The sequence below is a fragment of the Gorilla gorilla genome, chromosome 6 (genome assembly GCF_029281585.2).
Source record: "Gorilla gorilla gorilla isolate KB3781 chromosome 6, NHGRI_mGorGor1-v2.1_pri, whole genome shotgun sequence".
NCBI classification, from domain to species: Eukaryota; Metazoa; Chordata; class Mammalia; order Primates; family Hominidae; genus Gorilla; species Gorilla gorilla.
Window position 1 is genome coordinate 77,486,003 of NC_073230.2, and position 22,897 is coordinate 77,508,899.

General features: G+C 41.9%; 1 long non-coding RNA gene across 1 annotated transcript in view; it reads right to left on the bottom strand.

The window, feature by feature from the left end:
- LOC134758869 (uncharacterized) overlaps positions 1 to 21,601 on the bottom strand; it is a 171,418-nt gene extending 149,817 nt beyond the window's left edge. Inside the window, exon 1 of the long non-coding RNA XR_010134535.1 lies at positions 21,523 to 21,601. This is a non-coding gene — a long non-coding RNA (uncharacterized lncRNA). The remainder of the gene's footprint in view (positions 1 to 21,522) is intronic.
- Positions 21,602 to 22,897: the final 1,296 nt, after the last annotated feature.

Genomic DNA, 22,897 nt, shown 5'->3' on the forward strand with positions numbered 1-22,897 from the left:
GTTACAAAGGACACATGGCGTTTAGCAGTTTGCCCTTTAAATTATATCTGTTGACCCTGAGGGGTATTAAAGGGGAATCAGAATGCTTCACCTTCCAATTTCTGTGCTCTTTCTCCATCTCAGTATTTCAACAATAAGAGATGTTTAATGAGCAACTACTATGTGCCAGCCATTTTTTTTTGGGGGGGGGGGGGTTACTGAGGATTGGAGAAGATAGAGGCAACATGACAACTAAATGCAATGCATGCTCCTGGATGGCATTTTGGATCCTCAAGGAAAAGAGGCATCATGGAGCAGTAAACCAAGCATATCAAGTGCCCACCTCTGTGTGGCCAATAGGTAATTACCTAGTATGATGTTGGCTGCTTATGAGTGCCACAAAGAAAATAGCTAGAATCAAGGGTAGCCAGGGGCATTCTTTCCTAAGGATATTTAAGCTAAGACATGAATGGCACGAGATAATCCACCCTTTTAAAATGTGGGGTTAGAGGTTGGGTGTGGTAGCTCACACTTGTAATCCTAGCACTTTGGGAGGCCAAGGCAAGAGGATTCCTTGAGGCCAGGAGTTTGAGACCAGCCTGGGGTAACATAGGGAGACCCCATCTCTACAATAAATAAATAAATAAATAAATAAATAAATTTATACAGGTGTGGTGGTAAATGCCTATAGTCCCAGCTACCTGAGGGGCTCAGGTGCGAGGATCACTTGATCCAGGGAGGTTGAGGCTGCAGTGAGTCATGACTACACTACTACATTTCCGATTGGGTGACAGAGCAAGACTCTGTATTAAAACAATGTGGGGTGAGACAATTCAGGAAGGAGGAAGAGCATGTTCAAAAACTCTGAGCCAACAAATTCTTCTCTGTTGATAATTATACCATTTTCTTTTTATTTACATTGTCCCCCCGCCTTTTTTTTTGTGAGATAGAGTCTCACTCTGTCAGCCAGGCTGGAGTGCAGTGGCGTGATCTCGGCTCACTGCAACCTCCACTTCCTGGGTTCAAGTGATTCCCCTGCCTCAGCCTCCCAAGTAGCTATGATTACAGGCATGCACCACCACGCCTGGCTAATTTTTGTAGTTTTAGTAGAGGCAGGGTTTCACCATGTTGGCCAGGCTGGTCTTGAACTCCTGACCTCAGGTGATCCACCCGCCTCGGCCTTGCAAAGTGCTGGGATTACAGGTGTGAGCCACTGCGCCCAGCCCATTTTTTACATTTTTAACATTTATATTCTGCTATTTAGAAATACTGTATTTTGAAATTATTACAAATGTATAGAATAGTTACAAGTACAGTTCAAGTTATTCCCATAACTGCTTCATCCATATTTCCCAGCTGTTACCATCTTATTGCATTTTTACATATCTTCCTCCCTCTCTTGTCCCCACTCTCCCTCCCTTGCTCTTATTCTTTCTCTTTTCACACACACACACACACACACACACACACACACACACACTAGTCTTTTCCTTCACCACTTGAGAGCTAGCTGTGGGAACAGTATACCTTCACTTGTAAATACTTCCGTGTGCATTCTCTAAAACAAAGATCTCTCATCATGCAAACTTCTAAGTCAGGAAGTCAACATTTTCACAATGCTCCCATCCAATCCATTTAGAGCCCATTCAAATTTTACCAACTCTCTCAATGATGTGTCTTTTTCCCTTGGGGTCCAAGATGCCATCCGGGAAAATGTATTGCATCTATTCTAGTTGTCATGTCTCCTAGTGTCCTCCAACCTGGACCAATTCCTTAATCTTTCCTGTCACTTATGTCCCCAACAATTTTAAAGAATACAGGCCTCCTATTCTGTGGGATGACGCTGAGTGTGGGTCCATCTGATGTCTCTCTGTGACCAGACTCAGATCAAGGATTCCTGGTAGGGATGTCACTGACATCATACTGTGTTCTCTGCATTAGGAGTGCACGATGTCGGCCAGGTGCGGTGGCTCACGCCTGTAATCCCAGCACTTTGGGAGGCCAAGGCGAGCGGATTACCTGAGGTCGGGAGTTCAAGACCAGCCTGTCCAACATGGTGAAACCCCGTCTCTACTAAAAATACAAAAATTAGCCTGGCATGGTGGCACACGCCTGTAATCCCAGCTACTCGGGAGGCTGAGGCAGGAGAATTGCTTGAGCCTGGAGGCGGAGGTTGCAGTGAGCTGAGATCGTGCCACTGTACTCCAGCCTGGCCGACAGAGCGAGATTCTGTCTCAAAAAAAAAAAGAAGTGCACGATGTCAATCTGTACCACCCACCGCTGGTGACACTAATTTCCAGTCACCTGGTCATGCTGGAATCTCCCGGTTTTCTCCACCAGAAGGACACTAGTTTTGCTCTTGCAATTGGGTATTGTTTTGTGGGAGCATATTCTGAGATCATGCCAGCATCCTGTACATCATCAACATACCATCCGCCTGCCTTAGCATGCCTGAATGTGCGACCACAGGTCCACTATGGCCAAAGGCCACTACAATGGTTGCCAAATGGTGACTTTCTATTTTCTTTTCTTTTTTTTTTTTTTTTTGAGAGACGGAGCCTCGCTCTATCACCCAGGCTTGAGTGCAGTGGTGTGATCTCAGCTTACTACAACCTCTGCCTCTCTAGTTCAAGAGATTCTTCTGCCTCAGCCTCCCGAGTAGCTGGGATTACAGGCACCCACCACCACACTCAGCTAATTTTTGTATTTTTAGTAGAGATGGGGTTTCACCATGTTGGCCAGGCTGGTCTTGAACTCCTGACCTCAGGTGATCCGCCTGCCTCGGCCTCCCAAAGCCCTGGGATTACATACATGAGCCACTGTGCCCAGCCTATTTTCTATTTTCATAAGTTCTGTTACATTTATTAGCTGAACTTTTATTATAAGGAAGAGCTTTTCTTTCTTCCTCTATTTATTTATATCAGAATGAACCCAGATTCTTTTTTTTTTTTTTTTTTTTTTGAGATGGAGTCTCACTCTGTCGCCCAGGCTGCAGTGCAGTGGCACGATCCCAGAGATTCTTATTTTATTGAATGGATTATAATCTAGAACACTTACTGTTTTGAAACCACTTTTTTTCTTTTTTAGTTTAGTCCCACAGTTAAATTGATTCAATGTTTACAGCCAGTCTGTTTACCATAACGTTACTGTTCATTTCTTGGTTGGCTGAAGTTTATCATCTAGTATTTCTTTAACAAGACCCTACGGGATTTACATTCTTTAAATTCTTAGCCACCTTACAATGGTCTTCTTTTTTTTCCTGTGACAGCTTTATTGAGTTATAATTCACATACCATGCAATTCATCCATTTAAAGTGTACAATTCAATGCCTTTTTAGTATATCCACAGAGTTGTCCAACTATCAACACATTTTTAGGACTTTTTTATCACTTCCAAAAAGAACCCATTACCCATAAGCAGTCACTCCTCATTTACCCCAGCCTTCACCTCCCCCCCAAATCTAGATAACAACTAATGTACGGTAACAACGAATGTACTGTACTTTCTGTCTCTACAGATTTGCCTATTCTGGACATTTCATGTAAATGGAATCATACAATATGTGGTCTTTTTGACTGACTTCTTTCACTTAGCACGTTTTCAAGTTTCACAAACGTGGTAGCGTGTATCAGTACTTCATTTATTTGTATGTTAAATAATATTCCATTATATGGATACACCACAGTTTATTTATCCAAAATGTTTATAAACATTTGGGTTATTTCTACCTTTTTGGCTATGATAAATAAGGTGATATAAACATTTGTGTACAAGTTTTTGTGTGGACACACACTTTCATTTGTCCTGGATACATACCTTGAAGTGGAACTGCTGGGTCATATGGCAATTCTGTGATTAACATTTTGAGTATCAACCAAATCAACCAAACTGTTTTCCAGAGTGGCTGCACCAGTTTACATTCTTACCAGCAATGCAGAAGGTTCCAATCTCTCTCCATCCTTACCAACACTTATTATTATCTCTCTCTTTATTTTATATTATAGGCATTCTAGTGGATATAAAATGCCATTTCATTGTGATTTTGATTTGCTTTTCTCTGGTGTCCGCTGAAGTTAAGCATCTTTTTATTTTTCTATTGGCTATTTGTATATTTTCTTTCTGTTTATTTATTTATTTATTTAGACCGAGTCTTGCTCTGTCACCTAGGCTGGAGTGTAGTGGCATGAACATGGTTCACTGCAATCTCCATCTCCTGGGCTCAAGCAATCCTCCCACCTCAGACTCCCAAGTAGCTGGGGCCACAGGCACGTGCCACCATGGTCAACCTTGTATATTTTCTTTGGAGAAAGGTCTACTTCAATCATTTGCCCGTTTTTAAATTGGGTTATTCTTTCTTATTATTCTATTGTAAGAGTTCTTTACATATTCTAGATACAATTCCTTTGTTAGATATATGATCTGCAAATATTTTCTCCAATTTGTGGGTTGTTTTTTTACCTTCTTGATCATGTCCTTTGAAGCACAAAAAATATTTAATTTGGATGAAGCCAATTTACCTGTTTTTCCTTTTGTTTCTTGGGTTTTGGTGTCATATATAAATAATTATTGCCTAATCCAAGTTATGAAGACTTATGCCTATGTTTTCTTCTAGGAGTTTTATAGTTTTAGCTCTTAACATTTAATCTTTTAATGCATTTTGAATCAATTTTTTGTATACGCTGTGAGGTAGGGGTCCAACTTCATTTTTAATATGTGAATATTCTATTTCTTCAACAAAATTTGTTTAAAAAATTGTTCTGGCACACTTACCGAAAATCAGTTAACTGTAAACTTGAAGGTTTGTTTCTGGACTTTCAATCCTATTACATTAATGTAAATGTCTTTTCCTATGACAGTGCTAAAATTTTTTTTTTTTTTTTTTGCCTTTATGCTTTAGCAAAAGTTGTGCTGGATTTAAAATGATTGGGTCACTGTTTCTTATCTTGAAGAAATTTGGTATAGCCCCACTGTCTCTAGCACTGAATATAGAGAAGCAAGCCTGAGGCCCATCCTGTAATTTTTATGCACAGGATCAACTTGATATTTTGATTCAATGACCAAGGAATTATTTCTTTATCCATAATGTGTACTATTTTTGTTTTTTTTTTTAATTGGATGATTGGGATGCAGGTATCTGAACCTGGAATTGGAAACAGTTATATCCTTTGATAGTCCCTTTTGAGAATGATTTTTTTTGTTTGTATGTTTGTTTTCTTTGTTTTGTTTTTGAGACATGATCTCGCTCTGCTGTCCAGGCTAGAGTACAGTGACACAATCACAGCTCACTGCAGCCTTGAGCTTCTGGGCTCAGGTGATCCTTCTGTCTCAGCCTCCTGAGTAGCTGGGACTACAGATATGCACCACCACACCTGGCTAATATTTTTTTAATTTTTACTTTTGTAGGGACAAGGTCTCACTATGTTGTCCAGGCTGCTCTCAAACTCCTGGCCTCAGGCCATCCTCCCATCTCAGCCTCCCAAAGTACTAGGATTACAGGCATGAGCCATCATGCCCGGCCATGTTTACTATTTCTTAGGAAATATTTTGGTGCTGATAGTTGCATGTCAGCTTTCCTGAGAGCCATGGTTTGCTGTTTCTGTTACATCGATTTAAACTTTTTATGGAAAATTTTCTTACAGTAAATCTTAAAATATATATTTTTGTTTTGTTATTTTAATCTTTTTCTTGGGGACAACAATTATGACATGTTGGAACTTTTTTTTTTGCTTTATTCTCCCCATAGATAGATAGACAGATACATGATATATAGATATAGATTATATAGGTACTCTCTATATACATATATGAAATAGGTGTATAGGTGTTTGTTTGTTTGTTTGTTTGTTTGAGACAGGGTCTCACTCTGTCACCCAGGCTGAAGTGCAGTGGTACAATCATAGCTCACTGCAGTCTCAACCTCCCCAGGCTTAGGTGATCCTCCCACCTCAGCCTCCCGAGTAGCTGGAACTACAGGCACGCACCACCACGCCTGGCTAATTTTTTTGTAGAGACAGGATCTTGCCATATGGCCCAGGCTGGTCTCAAAGTGATCCACACACCTTGGCCTCCCAAAGTGCCAGGATTACAGGCGTGAGCCACTGTACCCAGCTATTTTGCTTGCTGTTCTCAACTCTTTTCTTCATAATAATTCCTGTGCTCTCAGCTATGCTAATTCTTCTTTGTCCTTCCTTTAACACAGCTTATGTTTCTCAGTAGCTTTATCTTTCTCTTCTTCTTCCTGCTTGTTCACTTCTTTCTTCCAGCTAACATTTCATCTCTGTTGTCTTGCCATATCTTCTCTGCATGCTGCTATTTCTGCTTGAGCTCTAGTTTCATAAATGCCTCTTTAAGCTTTTCTTTACTGAATGAAAGCCTGGTGACACTGGTCCTCTTGCCAAAGACCCTATTTTTCTCCATGCATTTCTCATTTGCCATTTCCCTCTGTCCGTTTCCTCCTGTTTTCTTTTATAGCTTCTATCTTGGTCTCTTTTATATTACAGTTTGTCTTTGACTGAAATGAGCTTTTTTTTTTTTCTGAATACAATTTATGGAAGCATCCTCCTGTGGTAGGAGGGCCGGGGGCTGTGATTCAGGCCAGAAGTTATTCCCCCTGCTTAGGACTCTTGATGAGCAGACCCTGACTCTTCCAAGGCAGCAGGAGCCCTCACGTTCCAGTCCCTGTGACTCACCCTACCTTGGGGATGGACTTCTTCCTATAATGAGGATGCACTTGTCACAGAGATGTTCATTTTTTAGTGTTCTTAAGCATACACAGAAAATGAGTCTAACAATATGACATCTGTGGCTGTCTCTGCAGCATGTGTTATATGATGCTTTTATTCTTTTTGGTTGGCTTGTTGGACTTTTCTATATTTTCCTTTTTTTTTTTTTTTTTGAGACAGGTTCTCACTCTGTGACCCAGGCTGGAGTGCAGTGGCATGATCTCAGCTCACTACAACCACTGCTTCCAGGGTTCAAGTGATTCTTCTGCCTCAGCCTCCTGAGTAGCTGGAACTACAGGTGCTCGCCACCAAGCCTGGCTAATTTTTGTATTTTTAGTAGAGATGGAGTTTCACTATGATGGCCAGGCTGGTCTCTAACTCTTGGCCTCAAGCGATCTTCCCGCCTTGGCCTCCCGAAGTGCTGGGATTACAGGCATGAGCCACTGCACCCAGCCTATATTTTCATTTTTAACAAAAATGTATACTCCTTCTATAATCATAAAATCAATACATTTTATTAAAAATGGAGGCTTGATCGGTACAAAAATAGAAAGACTAAGAATTGTTATGTGAGAGCACAACAGGGTGACTATAGTGAACAGTAACTTAATTTTACTTTTTTTATTAGTTTATTTTTATTTTTATTAATTTATTTATTCATTTGAACTTTTATTTTTAAGTTCAGGGGTACAGGTGTAGGTTTGTAACCTAGATAAACCTGTGTCGTGGGGGTTTGTTATACATATCATTTCATCGCCCAGGTATTAAGCCTAGTACCCATTAGTTATTTCTCCTGATCCTCTTCCTCCTCCCACCCTCCACCCTCTGAAAGGCCCCAGGATGTGTAGTTTCCCGCTATGTGTCCATGTGTTCTTACCATTTAGCTCCTACTTGTAAGTGAGAATGTGCAGTATTCAGTTTTCCATTCCTGCGTTAGTTTGCTAAGGATAATAGCCTCCAGCTCCAACCATGTCCCTACAAAGGACATAAGCTTGTCCTTTTTTATGGCTGCATAGTATTCCATAGCATGTATGTGCCACATTGTTTTTATCCAGTCTATCATTAATGGACATTTACATTGATTCCATGCCTTTGCTATTGTGAATAGTGCTGCAATGAACATATGCATGCATGTGCCTCTACAATAGAATGATTTACATTCCTCTGGGTATGTACCCAGTAATGGGATTGTTGGGTCAAATTATATTTCTGTCTTTAAGTTTCTAAGGAATTTCCACACTGTCTTCCACAATGGCTGAACTAATTTATAGTCCCTTAATTTTACATTTTAAAATAACTTAAAGAGGGTAGTTTGATTGTAACTCAAAGAATAAGTGCTTGAGGGATGGATACCCTATTCTCCATGATGCACTTATTTCACATTGCATGCCTCTATCAAAACATCTCATGTACCCCATACACATATACACCTACTATGTTCTCACAAAAATTAAAAATTAAAAATAACATAAACATAAATAAAGCTGATGATCCTCCCCTGTCCCCTCAAAAAGTGGAAGTTTGCACAGCTACAGTGGAATGAGGGACGGACTTGGGTGAGTGGGAAAGTCGGAGCTACAAGCCCATGCCTCTGAAGCACTCATAGACAATGATGGGAAAATCGAAGTCATAGAGCTCAGACCTGGTAATGCAAGATAAGCCACTGCAGTTAAAGAAATCACTGGACTAAGGAAAAAAAAAAAAAGAAATCCCGACTTGATGCTGGACAGGGAAAATCTTATACATCCGGATTATTATCATAATATCGATAATTCCCATGTGAGAGGAAGCTGGAACTCGGAGAGGTTTGGTTAATTTCCCCAAGACTCTCTCTCTATTGTAAAGATGTCAATTACATCCTGCTTTTCTAATTCCATATCCTCAGGCCTTTCTACTCCTTCTTGCCTACTTATTAGCTCTCCAGCTGGGGTGACTCAGTATATGGTGGTGCTATTAACCAAGAGAGGGAAGACGGAGGAGGGAGAGATAATGAGCTCTGTTTTGGACAGGATGAGTTACTGTGAATGTCATGCTTGCAGCTCTGCTGCAGGAATAACAAGAAGCGAGAGGCATCATTTTATGTGAAAGCCCACTGTTTCTGTCACCTCGTTCCTGTCAGTCAAATGAGGAAAGAAAATCATGTTTCTAGAACCCTGCAGGTGGCTGTCTTTCTCCCAGGATGAAATCACCTAGTGAGGATGACATTGGCAATCAGGCTCCGACAGCACCTTCTCTGAGTCATCCATGAGCCAAATAGCATCAGGATCATTTCTCGGCATCCACCCTCCTCCCAGCTCTTGGACGGGGGCATTCCTGGCACCCTTGGGTTGGAGGTGGAATGGGAGAGCAATGACAGCCTTATTGAATTATCCCCAAACCTTACAGATTCACCTTCCCTGTTGTCGCCCTAAGCAGCTAGCCTTATGGGAATTTTACCAGGGCTGAGTTTTTTCCTTAAGGTTCACAAACACAGCATCTGGAATAATTCTCTGTTTTCGCACACAGATCATTTTGCCAAGACTGATTATGAAGCTTCCAAAAACAACCACCACGACAAAAATATATCCAGCCAAACTAATGCAACCTGTGTGTGATACACTTTTTGCCCAAGAGCCAGTTGTTGAACTTCAAGCCTATTTTTTTTAAGCGTATCTATATGGAAAACAATAGTAGTGTACTATTGTATTTCCAGTTGAGATTGTATTATATGCCTGTATCCTGTATATTTTTATTTTTATATCAGATGGGGATTCGAACTCACACTCTGCCACTTTTCGGTTCTGTTCCCCTGGGTAAGTAAGTTAGTTTCTAAACCTTAATTGCCTCATGTATAAAATCGTTATAACGATATCAATTTTACTCTTGTAAGGATCCTATTAAATGAGATAATGCATAGAAAACATGAGCACAAATCTTGGAGCATCGCAAGTGCAAAATAAATAGCAGCTATTATCAATATTCTTCTGCAAAAGACAATATTGACAAAATTTACCCCAATTGTGTATATAAGATGCTCTTTCTTTTTTTCTTTTTTCTTTTCTTTTTTTTTTCTGAGGCAGAGTCTCGCTGTGTCACCCAGGCTGGAGTGCAGTGGTGCCATCTCTGCTCACTGCAAGCTCCACATCCCGGGTTCACACCATTCTCTGCCTCAGCCTCCCAAGTAGCTGGAACTACAGGCACCCACCACCACGCCCGGCTAATTTTTTGTATTTTTTAGTAGAGATGGGGTTTCACTGTGTTAGCCAGGATGGTCTCGATCTCCTGACCTCATGATCTGCCCACCTCAGCCTCCCAAAGTGCTGGGATTACAGGCGTGAGCCACCACGCCTGGCCCATATGATGGTCTTTCATGAGGACATTGCCTTGTACACAATTCCAGTGTGGTTTTCGTGTTTAAGAATGAATGTGGCTGCCATGATGCATTTCAAGGCCTTCTTAGGTCTTCCTCTATGACTGCACAGAACTCCCTACTCCAGCATTTATGCAAGTAGAGTCTGTTATCAACATACAACAATAGCAGTGTCTATCAACTCTAGATAGTAAAAAAAAAAAAAAAAAGAGAGAGAGAGAGAGCAGAGATCACTTTTTGTTTTATGTCCCAATGTGTCCCAAGCATCTGGTACATAGTAGGATCCTAAAGATTGAATAAATAAATCACCTTCTATAAGCCAAACACCATGCAAGAGGCTTTGCCGCTCTGCTTCTATAGAGGAGTCAGAGATCCCCTCCAACACACATTTAACTCTTAGCCGGTGGGCTCTATAGTTGGATCTAGAAACCAAACTGACATCAGGGAGATTAACAAGAGCAAACTACATAAATTTTCTTAGTTTTATGCGTACATGGGGATCTTCACAAGAGAGTGAAGACCAAAGAAGTGGCGAAAGCAAGATGCTTTTGTACTATTTAGACAAAGAATGATAAAATTGAGAAGAAATGGCAAGACAAAAGAAAATCTGGCTGGGGGCAGTACATTTTCTGGAGGAGTTACTAGGAGATGTATAGGGGAGTGAAAAAGAGGTTGAAGATAAGGGTTACATTTTTTTTTTTTTTAAAGACTGAATCTTGCTCTGTCACCCAAGCTGGAGTGCAGTGGCATGATCTCAGCTCGCTGCAACCTCTGCCCCCCAGGTTCAAGTGATTCTCATGCCTCAGCCTCCAGAGTAGCTGAGACCACAGGCACATGCCACCACAACCGGCTAATTTTTGTGTGTGTTTTTAGTAGAGATGGGGGCAACATGGGTTACATAATTAAGTACGTTTATTCAGGTCCTTTGAAGCTTTCCATCCAAAGTCTCTGGTGATAGAGCTATTTTCTATTTTCTCACCTGGTGTGAGAAATCTTTCATACTTGCTACATGTAGGAAGAGACAGGCCAGCCAGCCCTTTCTGAAACTACAATTTCTCTAATGTTTTCAACTTGAAATAATCAAGATCCTAATCTGGTATGTTTTCAGATGGCACACGCTTCACTCCTTTATGTCCTTTAATTTTCCTCTATCTCCTTGAAAACTAACTGATTCTTGTATCAGGACAGGCTAACTTGTGCTATGGTAACGAATAACCCTCCAATCTTAGCAACTTACAACAACAACAGATTCTTACTCACACCACATCTCTAACTGTTGACCAGCTGATAGCTTAGCTCCCAGGTTTTCCGACCCTAAGACCCAGGAAATGGAGCAGCCACTCTTGCTAGTCTCAGGGATGCAGAGAGAGAGACAGAGAGAGCAGGTGAATCACAAGCTGTCTCTCAGCTCACAGCCAGAAGTGACACGTGTCTGTTGCACCTCCATTTCTTTGGCCTAGCATGTCATCTGGCCATGCCTAATATCAAAGGGGATGGGATAAGGGAAATAGCATTCTATTAAGCTCCTGGAAGAAGAAATAGAATTTCTGTGAAGAGTCCTTGCTTCCTCACAAGGGAAACTGAGGTTCTCGGTTAAGTCACTCAGCCAGTTGTTCAGGAATTGAATATTGATCTGACTCCAAGGCACCAGTGTACAATTTGTCTTTTTGGTCAGCCTGCTTCTCATGTCTTCATGGTGGCCGATAAGGAGATCTGCTTTTTCCTAGACCTGAATAGTCTGAGTAAACAAAACCAGGTTGCCATTTCCTATAAATATCAAATTCCAGGGAATTGTCTCCTAGGCAAGAGGGATCTCTCCAGAACCACAGGAATTGCTAGTTGACAAGGCCCCAGGTAACACCAAGAAGCTTGCCTTTGTCACTCGGATGTGGCCCAGATTTCCAAGCTGTCGAGATCCAAGTGCCAAATGATATCAGGATTCGTTGTGGAGAAGCTGTCCTTGTAATCCCGGGAGATAATCTCTATTATCTAAGAGAGGAAGGGAGCTTGCCAGAGATAAAAATGCTCACACAAGGCCAAAATTCCCCCGAAAGTAAGTTTAAAGGGACAGTGGCGACAGAACAAAGTTTTCACATGACCACAAGACCACTTAATCCAATCCCAAGCCTCCATTTCCAAAATGGCTGGCTGGCTCAGCTTTCTGCCCTACAAAACCAAAAGGCAAATATTGTTACTGGTGCTCCAATTTCAGCAAACTCTTAGAATATTTCTACTTATATAAATGTAATGGAGGAGGAAAAAGTGTATACCTTCTTTTCTTTCTTAAACAATCACTTAGTAACTCATTACTCATCAGCTGACATTTGGAAATAGCATGGTAGCCTGAAGTCAAATCTTTTTTCGTTTCTTCAATCACTCTCCTTCACTTACAGAGTGAGTCTCAGTTGTATTTTTTAAGCAGACTGTGGAAACTCACAATTCACAGGTCATGAATTGTTGGTTTCACCATCTTCAGCTACTGGAACCTTATTCAAACCACTTATAATAATATGAGTATCGGTTGGTGTTTTTAGCCTTTTATGTTGCCCAGCCATCTCTTATGCATTAGAGTATCAGGCTGGGCACGGTGGCTCACTCCTGTAATCCCAACACTTTGGGAGCCCGAGGCAGGGAGATCACTTGAGGTCAGGAGTTCCGGACCAGCCTGACCAACATGGACAAACCCCGTCTCTACTAAAAATACAAAATCAGCCAGGCGTGGTGGCACACGCCTGTAATCCCAGCTACTTGGGAGGCTGAGGCAGGAGAATCGCTTGAACCCGGGAGGCAGAGGTTGCAGTGAGCCGAGATCGCTCCATTGCACTCCAGCCTGGGCAACAAGAGTGAAACTCTGTCGCCAAAAAAAAAAAAAAGTGTAAGTTTAACAGGTGATAGAAAGAGAAAAAGCTCTCTGCCCTGCAGAGATGGAGGGGCTCCTAAGTGGGTCTTCCAGTTCCATGGTGAAATGCACGGGGTTTTATAGACTAGCTTGAGGAGGTGGTGTCTGATTTACATAGGGCCCAAAAGATTGGTTGGACGAGTTGTGCCATTTACATAGCGTGTGAAGAAGCTGGCCGTCCCATCCTCATCCTGCATTATGAATATGGGGTCTCTACCTGGCTGGCGCCATGTTGCCTGTTCCTTTACTGTACACAAGTTTGACAAAGAAGAGAGAAGATGGAGCCGCCATGTTGAACATGCCTGGCCCCCAGGTAGCTTTTTCTGATTGGCACAGCTGCCAGCATTTCACCCGTGCAAGCTTCCAGCTTGCTTATCTATGTCAGCAGCTCGATTTTACAGGCTGCTTTTTGTTAGAGAAGAAAAGATTTGGCCGGGTGTGGTGGCTGAGGCCTGTAATCCCAGCACTTTGAGAGGACAAGGCCAGCGGATCATGAGGTCAGGAGATCGAGACCATTCTGGTCAACATGGTGAACCTCTGTCTCTACTAAAAATACAAAAATTAGCTGGGTGTGGTGGCACGTGCCTGTAATCTCAGCTACATGGGAGGCTAAGGCAGGAGAATGGCTTGAACCCAGGAGGCGGAGGTTGCAGTGAGCCGAGATTGCACCACTGCATTCCAGCCTGGCAACAGAGCAAGACTGTCTTTCAAAAAAAAAAGAAAGAAAGAAATGATTTGTGGTGAAACCCCATCTCTAATAAAAATACAAAAAAAAAAAAAAATAGCTGGGCGTGGTGGCAGGCACCTGTAATCCCAGCTACTTGGGAGGCTGAGGCAGAAGAATTGCTTGAATCCCGGAGGCAGAGGTTGCAAATGAGCTGAGATCATGCCATTGCAGTCCAGCCTGGGTGACAGAGCAAGACTCGTCTCAAAAAAAAAAAAAAAAAAAAAAAAGAAAGAAATAATTTGAGGGCTGCTTTTTATTAAAATGGAAACCTTACGAAGGACTTACTTACCCTCACTAACTGCCTAAATGATTTTTTTTAGCTCCTGTGTCTCTACTGACTGCTCACACTATGCTTACATGAGTCATCTACAAGAGGGCACTAACCTGCCCTTAAACTCTGAATTTTCTGACATTGACGACATGCCTGTCCTCCCACATCCACCTATCTCCAGGTCTCTGACATTTACCTTTCTCATTGGCATGCAAGAAAATGATTGCCCTTACTTATTATTTATGTTAGTATCAGGGGTAAAATGAGGTGGTACTTGGCACCCATAGCTGAGTCACTTTGACCATCACAGACACAGTTTTAATGAGATTGGCTGTGTAAGGCTATGATGTGGAAGGTGAATCTCTAAAGTTCTGGGATAATTCAATAAGGTTGTCACTGCTCTTCCACCCCAGCTTCATCCCCCAAAGTGCTTGGAATGCCCCCATCCAAGAGCCAGGAGCAGGGTGGACGTCAAAAAATAATCCTGATGCTATTTGGCTCATGAATGATTCAGAGCAGGTGCTGTCGGAGCCCTAATTTCCCTTGTTTTTGAACTATCATGTCATACTCCTTCGTGCATAACATTTTATCTCTCAGGATCTTCCTTCTTTCCCCCCACAAATAACTTTCTGTTGCTTTCCCACCTGTAATGTGGACTATTTAGAACCTCCCCTCCTCTTGCTCTTTCACCCAGGCTGAAGTGCTGTGGTGTGATCATAGCTCACTGCAGGCTCAAACTCCTGGGCTTGAGTAATCCTCTCACCATAGCCTCCCAAGTAGCCGGGACTACAGGTGTGTACTACCATACTCGGCTAATTTTTTCATTTTTATTTTTGTAGATATGGGGGGGTCTCACTATGTTGCCCAGGCTGGTCTCGAACTCCTGGCCCCAAGTGATCTTCCCACGTCGGCCTCCTGAAATACAGGGACTACAGGCATGAGCCACCATTCCTGGCCTTAAATCTGCATTTTATATTTTCTTCCCATTATATGGTTTGCCTCTACTGGAGACAGTCAGGCGGGATTTCCACTGTAGAAGAGGGACTTCCATAGAGTCAGCTTCCAGATCCACAGGGCATAGATTTGCAGCTCAGATCAGAAAGCAGGCTGACAGGGAATGAGGAGTGAGGAAGGATTGAGATGGGAAGTTATGTTAGAATCTTCCTTTTAGGCTCTTTCCAGTGTCTGGATAACTTTTTGTGCTAGCCAGGATGACAGACTTCCCAAGAAAAGAAAGAACAGTGGAGCATGAAGGTAGACTAGTTGCTTCCTGCCTCAGTTTCCATTTTGTGCCAATGATAGTGTTACTGGTGGAGGGTGTCCAGGTTCTTGACCTCTTGAACAAGGAATTGGACAAAACGCACAAACAGAACAAGGAAAGAATGAAGCAATAAAAGTAGAGATTTATTAAAAATGAAAATATGTTCCACAGGGTGGGAGCGGGTCCAAGCACAGGGGCTCAAGATCCCCATTATCCAGAATTTTCTGGGGTTTAAATACACTCTCGAGATTTCCATTGGTTACCTGGGGTATGCCCTGTGTAAATGAAGAGGATGAAGTAAAGTTACAAAGCTGGCCGGGTGCGGTGGCTTATGCCTGTAATCCTAGCACTTTGGGAGCCGGAGGCAGGCAGATCACCTGAGATGGAGAGTTCGAGACCAGCCTGACCGACATGGAGAAAACTTTTCTTTACTAAAAATACAAAATTAGCTGGGCGTGGTGGCACATGCCTGTGATCCCAGCTATTCAGGAGGCTGAGGCAGGAGAATCGCTTGAACCTGGGAGGCAGAGGTTGTGGTGAGCCAAGATCGTGCCATTGCACTCCAGCCTGAGCAACAAGAGCGAAAATCTGCCTCAAAAAAAAAAGTTACACAGTCATTTACTTAGTGTATGTCCTATGAAAATGGAGAGGATATTTCCTGTCATAGCTGAAGTGTTTCTATTTGATTTAGTTCTAGGAAGTCCCCATGAGTCGGCCTTATGTTCCCTGCCTCCAAACCCTATTCTCCTGCCTCAATAGTGTTTGGTTTCAAATTGAGAATGAGGTAAATCTGCATATGCTGCTATTTTCAAGGAAATAAAGAGAATCTGTACTGTGGATTATCCAGGATACTCACAGGGGCCAGAGTGAGTGCTGCAACAATATTCCTACAAAGGGGATCTGTCGTGCTGAATCGCCCCCTGTGAAGGAGGTAAAGGAAAGAGAGTTTCAAAAGCAACATTCAGAATTTTAAAAAGTGCTCCCTGCTTTTGGGAGACACTGGGGAACTGATACCTGAGAATGTTAAAGTGCTTTGTGAATGGAGTCAGACTCGTAACCCAAGATACTGGAGGGAAGGGCTGACCACCTGCCCTGAGGGTAGAGCCTGGGGACGATGGTCTTGGGATTGGCCAGCAAAGGGTCTGCCAAGCATGGGGAAGATGAGTGTTTCCTGTGGCGCACACGTGGCCAGTACTGCACGTAGAGCAGCTTTGGGTCATCTTGGGTCCTTTTCAATAAGGCTGTCCCAGGGGGCAAAGAGATTCCAGGGAAAAGAGGCTGGAGAATAACAGTTGCATGCACAGGGCTGAAGAAATACTTGTAAGTCATGACCTACTAGGTGCCTAGACCCCAGGTGGACTTTTCCTATTGGCACAGCTGCCAGCATTCATTCACCTGTGCAAGCTTCCAGCTTGCTTTTCTATGTCTGCAGCTTAATTTTACAGGTTGCTCTTTGTTAGAAAAGAAATGATTTGGGGGCTGCTTTTTTTTTTTTAAAGGAAAACCTTACTGAGGGCTATCTTCCCCTCACTATCTGCCTAAATAATTTATTTTTAGCTCCTGTATCAGAATCAAACCACCATCCATAGCCAACTTTCCCAGGAGACACTAGGAAGACACAGAAGTCAAACTGGGTGAAGATAATGTTTAGATAGAGCTTTACTTTGGGCAACTGAACACAGAAAACTTTAACTGTGGCTACCTTTCATCACCGGAAGATTTATTACATTCTATAAATTTGCCTGGAAAAAAGCAGGTTGAAAATATATGAACACCATTAAATTTAGTGGAGTGGAAAACTTCCCTGAAGAGGAGATTGGTGGCCGGGCGTGGTGGCTCACGCCTGTAATCCCAGCACTTTGGGAGGCCGAGGCGGTTGGATCACCTGAGGTCGGGAGTTCAAGACCAGAATGACCAACATGGAGAAACCCTGTCTCTACTAAAAATACAAAATTAGCTGGGCGTGGTGGCGCATGCTTGTAATCCCAGCTACTCGGGAGGCTGAGGCAGGAGAATCACTTGAATCCAGGAGGCAGAGGTTGTGGTGAGCCGAGATCGCGCCATTGCACTCCAGCCTGGGCAACAAGATCGAAAATCTGTCTCAAAAACAGAAACAAAAAACAAACAAAAAGAACAAAACAAGAGTAGAGTGGCTTCAAGGGTTTGTGCTAAATAAAGGAGAATTTAAATGTGCTTATTTGGGGGTTTGGTTTTCTTTAAAAGGGGACCTTGTCTACTCCTCCCTCGTTGCTACCCTACAAACTAGTGTCAACCTATATAGTCTTGTTACCAGAAAGGAGTCCTGATCCAGACCTCAAGATGAGGGTTCTCGGATCTCAGGCAAGAAGGAATTTGGGGCGACTCCATCGAGTAAAGTGAAAGCAAGTTTATTAAGAAAGTAAAGGAATAAAAAAATGCCTACTTCATTGGCAGAGCAGTGGCATGGACTGCTTGACTAAGGACGCTTATAGTTATTTCTTGATTATATGCTAAACAAGGGGTGAATTACTTATGAAATTTCTGGGAATGGGGTGGGCAATTACTGAAACTGAGGCTTCTTCCCCTTTTTAGACCATATAGGGTAACTCCCAGACGTTGCCATTTGTAAACTGTCTTGGCATTTGTAAACTGTCTTTGGTGCTGGTGGGAATGTCTTTTAGCATGCGAATGCACTATAATTAATGTATAATGAGCAGTGAGGATGACCAGCAGTCACCTTTGTCGCCATCTTGGTTTTGGTGGGTCTTGGCTGGCTTCTTTACGGCAACCTGTTTTATCAGCAAGGTCTTTGTGACCTGTATCTTGTGCCAAACTCCTATCTCTTCCTGTGACTAAGAATGCCCCTATTCAAGATGGAGTTGCTGTGGTTCAAATGCCTCTGACAGTGTCATTGAAGAGATGATTAGACTTAAGTTGAAAAACAGGTACATAGTATTGATTGAAGATGTAGGGACAATGCCTGGGTTTAGTTGCCAGCATGGTGTAGTCAGCCTTACCATCTCATTCCCTGCCTTCTGGGTGGGGAAGTGAGTCCAGCAAGGCCGAATGCCCCCCACATTTGTGCATCTTCTTGGAAATTTCCACTTTATCATGGGAGGCATGTATTTCAAGTTGCACCAGCTGTGTTCTGGGCAACTCTTTGGATGCCTTCTTTTATAAAGTGGCATTGAGAAGCTGAGAGGATACTGAGAGAGCAATTTGCAAACTTGGTTCAAATTTTGACTCTGTGGCTAGCTCTATGAGCTGAGTATGTCACCTAATGGTGCTAGGTCTCTGCATGATCAACTCTAAAACCATGAAGGGTTGTTCTGAGGATTCAATAAAACCATGTCCAGTCCTCCCTTGATATACATGGGGGATTGATTGCTTTCAGGACCCCTGTCTTCCACCTTCTAGTCCCCACCCACCTTGGATACCAAAATCCAAGTATGCTGAAGTCCCTTATGCTACAGAATGGTGTAGTAGTTGTGTATAACCTACGTACAACCTCTTGCACACTTTCAATTTTATCTTTAGATTGCTTCTAATACTGTATACAATGTAAATGCTATGTGAATGGTTGTTATACTGTATGTATTTTTAATTTGTATTTTTTTATTGACTTTTGTTCAGTTTTTTCTTTTTTTTTTTTGTTTTTTTGATAGAGACTGAGTATCTCTCTGTCTCCCGCTAGAGTGCAGTGGTCCCATCGTAGCTCACTGCAGCCTCAAACTCCTGGGGTCAAGTGATCCTTCCCACCTCAGCCTCCTGAGTTGCTGAGATCACAAGCACAAGCCTCCCACATATTTTTAATCCTTGGTTGGTTGAATCCATGGATGTAGAACCCACAAATACAAAGAGCCAATTGTATGTAAAAATCTTTTGCACAATGCTTGACACATAGCCAGTCCTTGATAAATGATAGTTGAGCATTATGAGTCTATTTTGATAATAAAACAATAACCCTGGGAGTTCACTACTAAGATATTATAGCTCACAAAGTCGATAAATAATAATAATAATAATAATAGTTATTTTGAGACAGAGTCTTGGTCTGTTGCCCAGGTTGGAGTGCAGCGGCGCAATCTTGGCTCACTGCAACCTTCACCTCCCAGGTTCAAGTGATTCTCGTGCCTCAGTCTCCCACTCAATAAATAATTCTTGAATAGGACTCAATCAATGGCTGCGAGTTAATGGACAATCAATGCTCAGCTTACTTGAAGTCCAGGTAGCACTGAGTGTGGTTGCAAAGGGAAAACTTAATATTCAGCCTATTCCAGAATGTTACATGATCATGAGTTTCTAAACACTAAAACTGAAGAAGACTTTTGGACATTCTGTCTCTGCCTTTCCACTCCCTTTTACCTGGCTGCCAGCCTACTTAAACATTCTTCTACTTCTCATTGGTTTGTTCCAGTGAAAAGGTTTGTTGAGTAAGCCACTGAAATTTTTAAAGCCATGTTGGAAATACCTAAGTAAGCAGAGCACAGCTTGACAAACAGAGGATATTAAAGAGATAAATTGTGGATTGAAAGAGATAAAGATGTGCTACATGGCCGTGTGTGGTGGCTCACGCCTGTAATCCCAGCACTTCGGGAGGCCGAGGCAGGGGGATCACGAGGTCAGGAGTTCGAGACCAGCCTGGCCAACATAGTGAAACCCCATCTCTACTAAAAATACAAAAAATTAGCTGGGTGTGGTGGCAGGCGCCTGTAATCCCAGCTACTCAGGAGGCTGAGGCAGGAGAATTGCTTGAACCCGGGAGACGGAGGTTGCAGTGAGCCAAGATTGCACCATTGCACTCCAGCCTGGGTGACAGAGTGAGACTCCAGCTCAAAAAAAAAAAATGTGGTACATATACACCATGGAATACCATGCAGCCATAAGGAACAAGATTATGTCCTTTGCAGGGGACGTGGATGGATTTGGAAGCCGTTATCCTCAGGAAACTAACACAGGAACAGAACACCAAACACCACAGGTTCTCACTCATAAGTGGGAGCTGAACAATGAGAACACATGGACTCAGGAGGGGAACGACACACACCGGGGCCTGTCAGGGAGGGGGAGTGGTGGTGGGGGGAGGGACATCGTCAGGACAAGGATAAATAGCTAATGCCTGCAGGGATTAATACCTAGGCGATTCGTTGACAGGTGCAGCAAACCACTATGGCATACATTTACCTATGTAACAAAACTGCACGTCCTGCACATGTACCCTGGGACTTAAAATAAAATTAAAAAAAAAAAAAGGAGAGAGAGAGAGAGAGAGTGGCCAATGAAAAGTATGTGAAGCATTGCATGGAGCCAGTAGCTCTTTAAGGCATCTCGAGTTCTTCACATGCCACATAAGCCTTCCAATAGGTACAATGTGTTGTCCCTGGAAGTTCCCAAAATGCTCTTCGTGGAATGGGTTAACCCCTTCTCTGCCAAGAATTCTCACTCAGGAGGAGCAAATGTTCACTGAACTGCCTGCCAAATGAGTCAGTGTCATGATTTCGAGTCCCTCCCACCCTGGTGTCTCTCTCCTGTAGCCTCCTGAGCTTTCCCATGTTCCTCTTTCTCTTCCTTTGATGGGAGCACCAGGCTGTGTTAATGGGGCTAGGGTTCCCGTAGGCTTCTATGGCACCCAGGTGAGTCTTGTTAAGCCTGTGGCCCATGTTCCCATCCCAACTTATTTATGTGAACAACCCTTCTCCTGAAACACTTAAAAGCAGATATTCAGTTTTATCGCCATTACAACAACATCATTTTATGACTGCCCACCAAATTCCAGATTCTGTATTAAAGGTTTCACATGTATTACCTTGTTTAATCCTCAAACCAGGAATCAGCAAACTCTTTCCATAAAGGCCCTGATAGTAACTCTTTGAGGCTTTGCAGGCCATCTGGCCCCTGTCGTAGCTGCTCAGTTCTGCCACTGAAGCATAAAAATAGCCATAGACAACATGTAAATAAATGAGGTTGGCTGTGTTCCCATAAAACTTTATGTAGAAAAACAGGCGGCAGGGGTGAGCTTGCACATAGGCGGCAGTTGGCTGACCCCTGCTCTAAACATCCATGGAAGTAAGCAGGTTGTTAATACCCATTTCACAGATGAGTAAATGAAGCATACAGGAGATCAAGCAACTTTGCAAAGATTGGAAAGATTGTAAATGGCAACCCAGGGTCTGTGTGATACCAGGTCCTATGTAAACACTATGTCCTAGCGGCTGCAAATGAAAAATACATGAGGCTTAGAAAACAGAGAGACGGAGGACAGGCACTTTCTCCAGCAGCCTGACCCTTCCTCATGACCACAAGCTTCCCCCTGACTTCTGCACCAGCAACTCACCTTTCCTTGTGGGCTGGGATCTTGCTCATGGCAGCAGTTGCTTGTAGTGCTCTGATGTGATTGTGAGGCAGGCAGGTTGACTATTGTTCTCTATTCTGTACTAGAATGCAACTTCCAGGAGCTCTCTAGATAAAGACAACAGCTATTTCTTGCTTTTCCAGGAATGTAAATAATATTTATTGCTACATGTGTTAATGGCATTTACTGATTGAATAATGAAATTATTCAGTGTGTGTGTCTCTAGCATGTGTCTATATGCCAGACTAATATATAATATTATATATTACATAATTATTATTATGATATAATTACTACATATTATATTATATAAAATAATACAATTATTATATAGTATATAAAATAATATAATTATTATATAGTATATAAAATTATATAATTATTATATATTATATTATATAAAATGATATAATCATTATATATCATAAAATGATATAATCATTATATATCATAAAATGATATAATCATTATATATCATAAAATGATATAATCATTATATAGTATATAAAATGATATAATTATTATATAGTATATAAATAATGTAATTATTATATAGTATATAAATAATGTAATTATTATTGTATATTATATATTATATAAATAATATTATTGTATAGTAGATCATATACTATATGAGGTAATATAATAATTATTATATATTATATATAATATAATTATAGATTATTATCTATTATCTATTATATATACTATAATTATTATATATTACTATAAAATATGTATTATGTATTATCTGTTACTAAATTATTATATTTTATCTATTATAATATATCATAAAGTCAGTAATTCTTTTTTGAGACAGAGTCTTGTTGTATATACAAGACTGTATATACAGCTCTATATGCTGTATATACAAGACAGGGTCTTGTATGTATAATACATACTATATTATATATTATATTATATAGTGCACTAAGTACTGGAAATATACCATGAAACAGTAAAAATGACAGGTCCTGGTATTAGCCCTGTTGAAATGATCATCTTCACGTGTGTGATTGATGACATTTTTTCACTTAGGTCTCTACAGTTTATCTGGTTCCTGTTTGAATTATTTTGATGGACTCTTGCAACCTGAGATCAATATTATTAACTCCACGTTAAGGGTGGAAAAGCTCAGGCTGAGAGTTGCACAGAGTTGCAGAAGGTCATACAGTGACAACGTTGGTGCTTAAGCTTAGTCACTGGCTGGGGGCCTCTGTCTCCTGACCCCCACACCCTTTCCTACCACACCTTGCTGCTCCACTATTACACAGCAATGCCCTGGGCCATTCTCCCTCACCACCTCCAGCTGGCAGCATCTTTGTCTGAACTTCATTTAACCTGGCTCCCTTCCAGG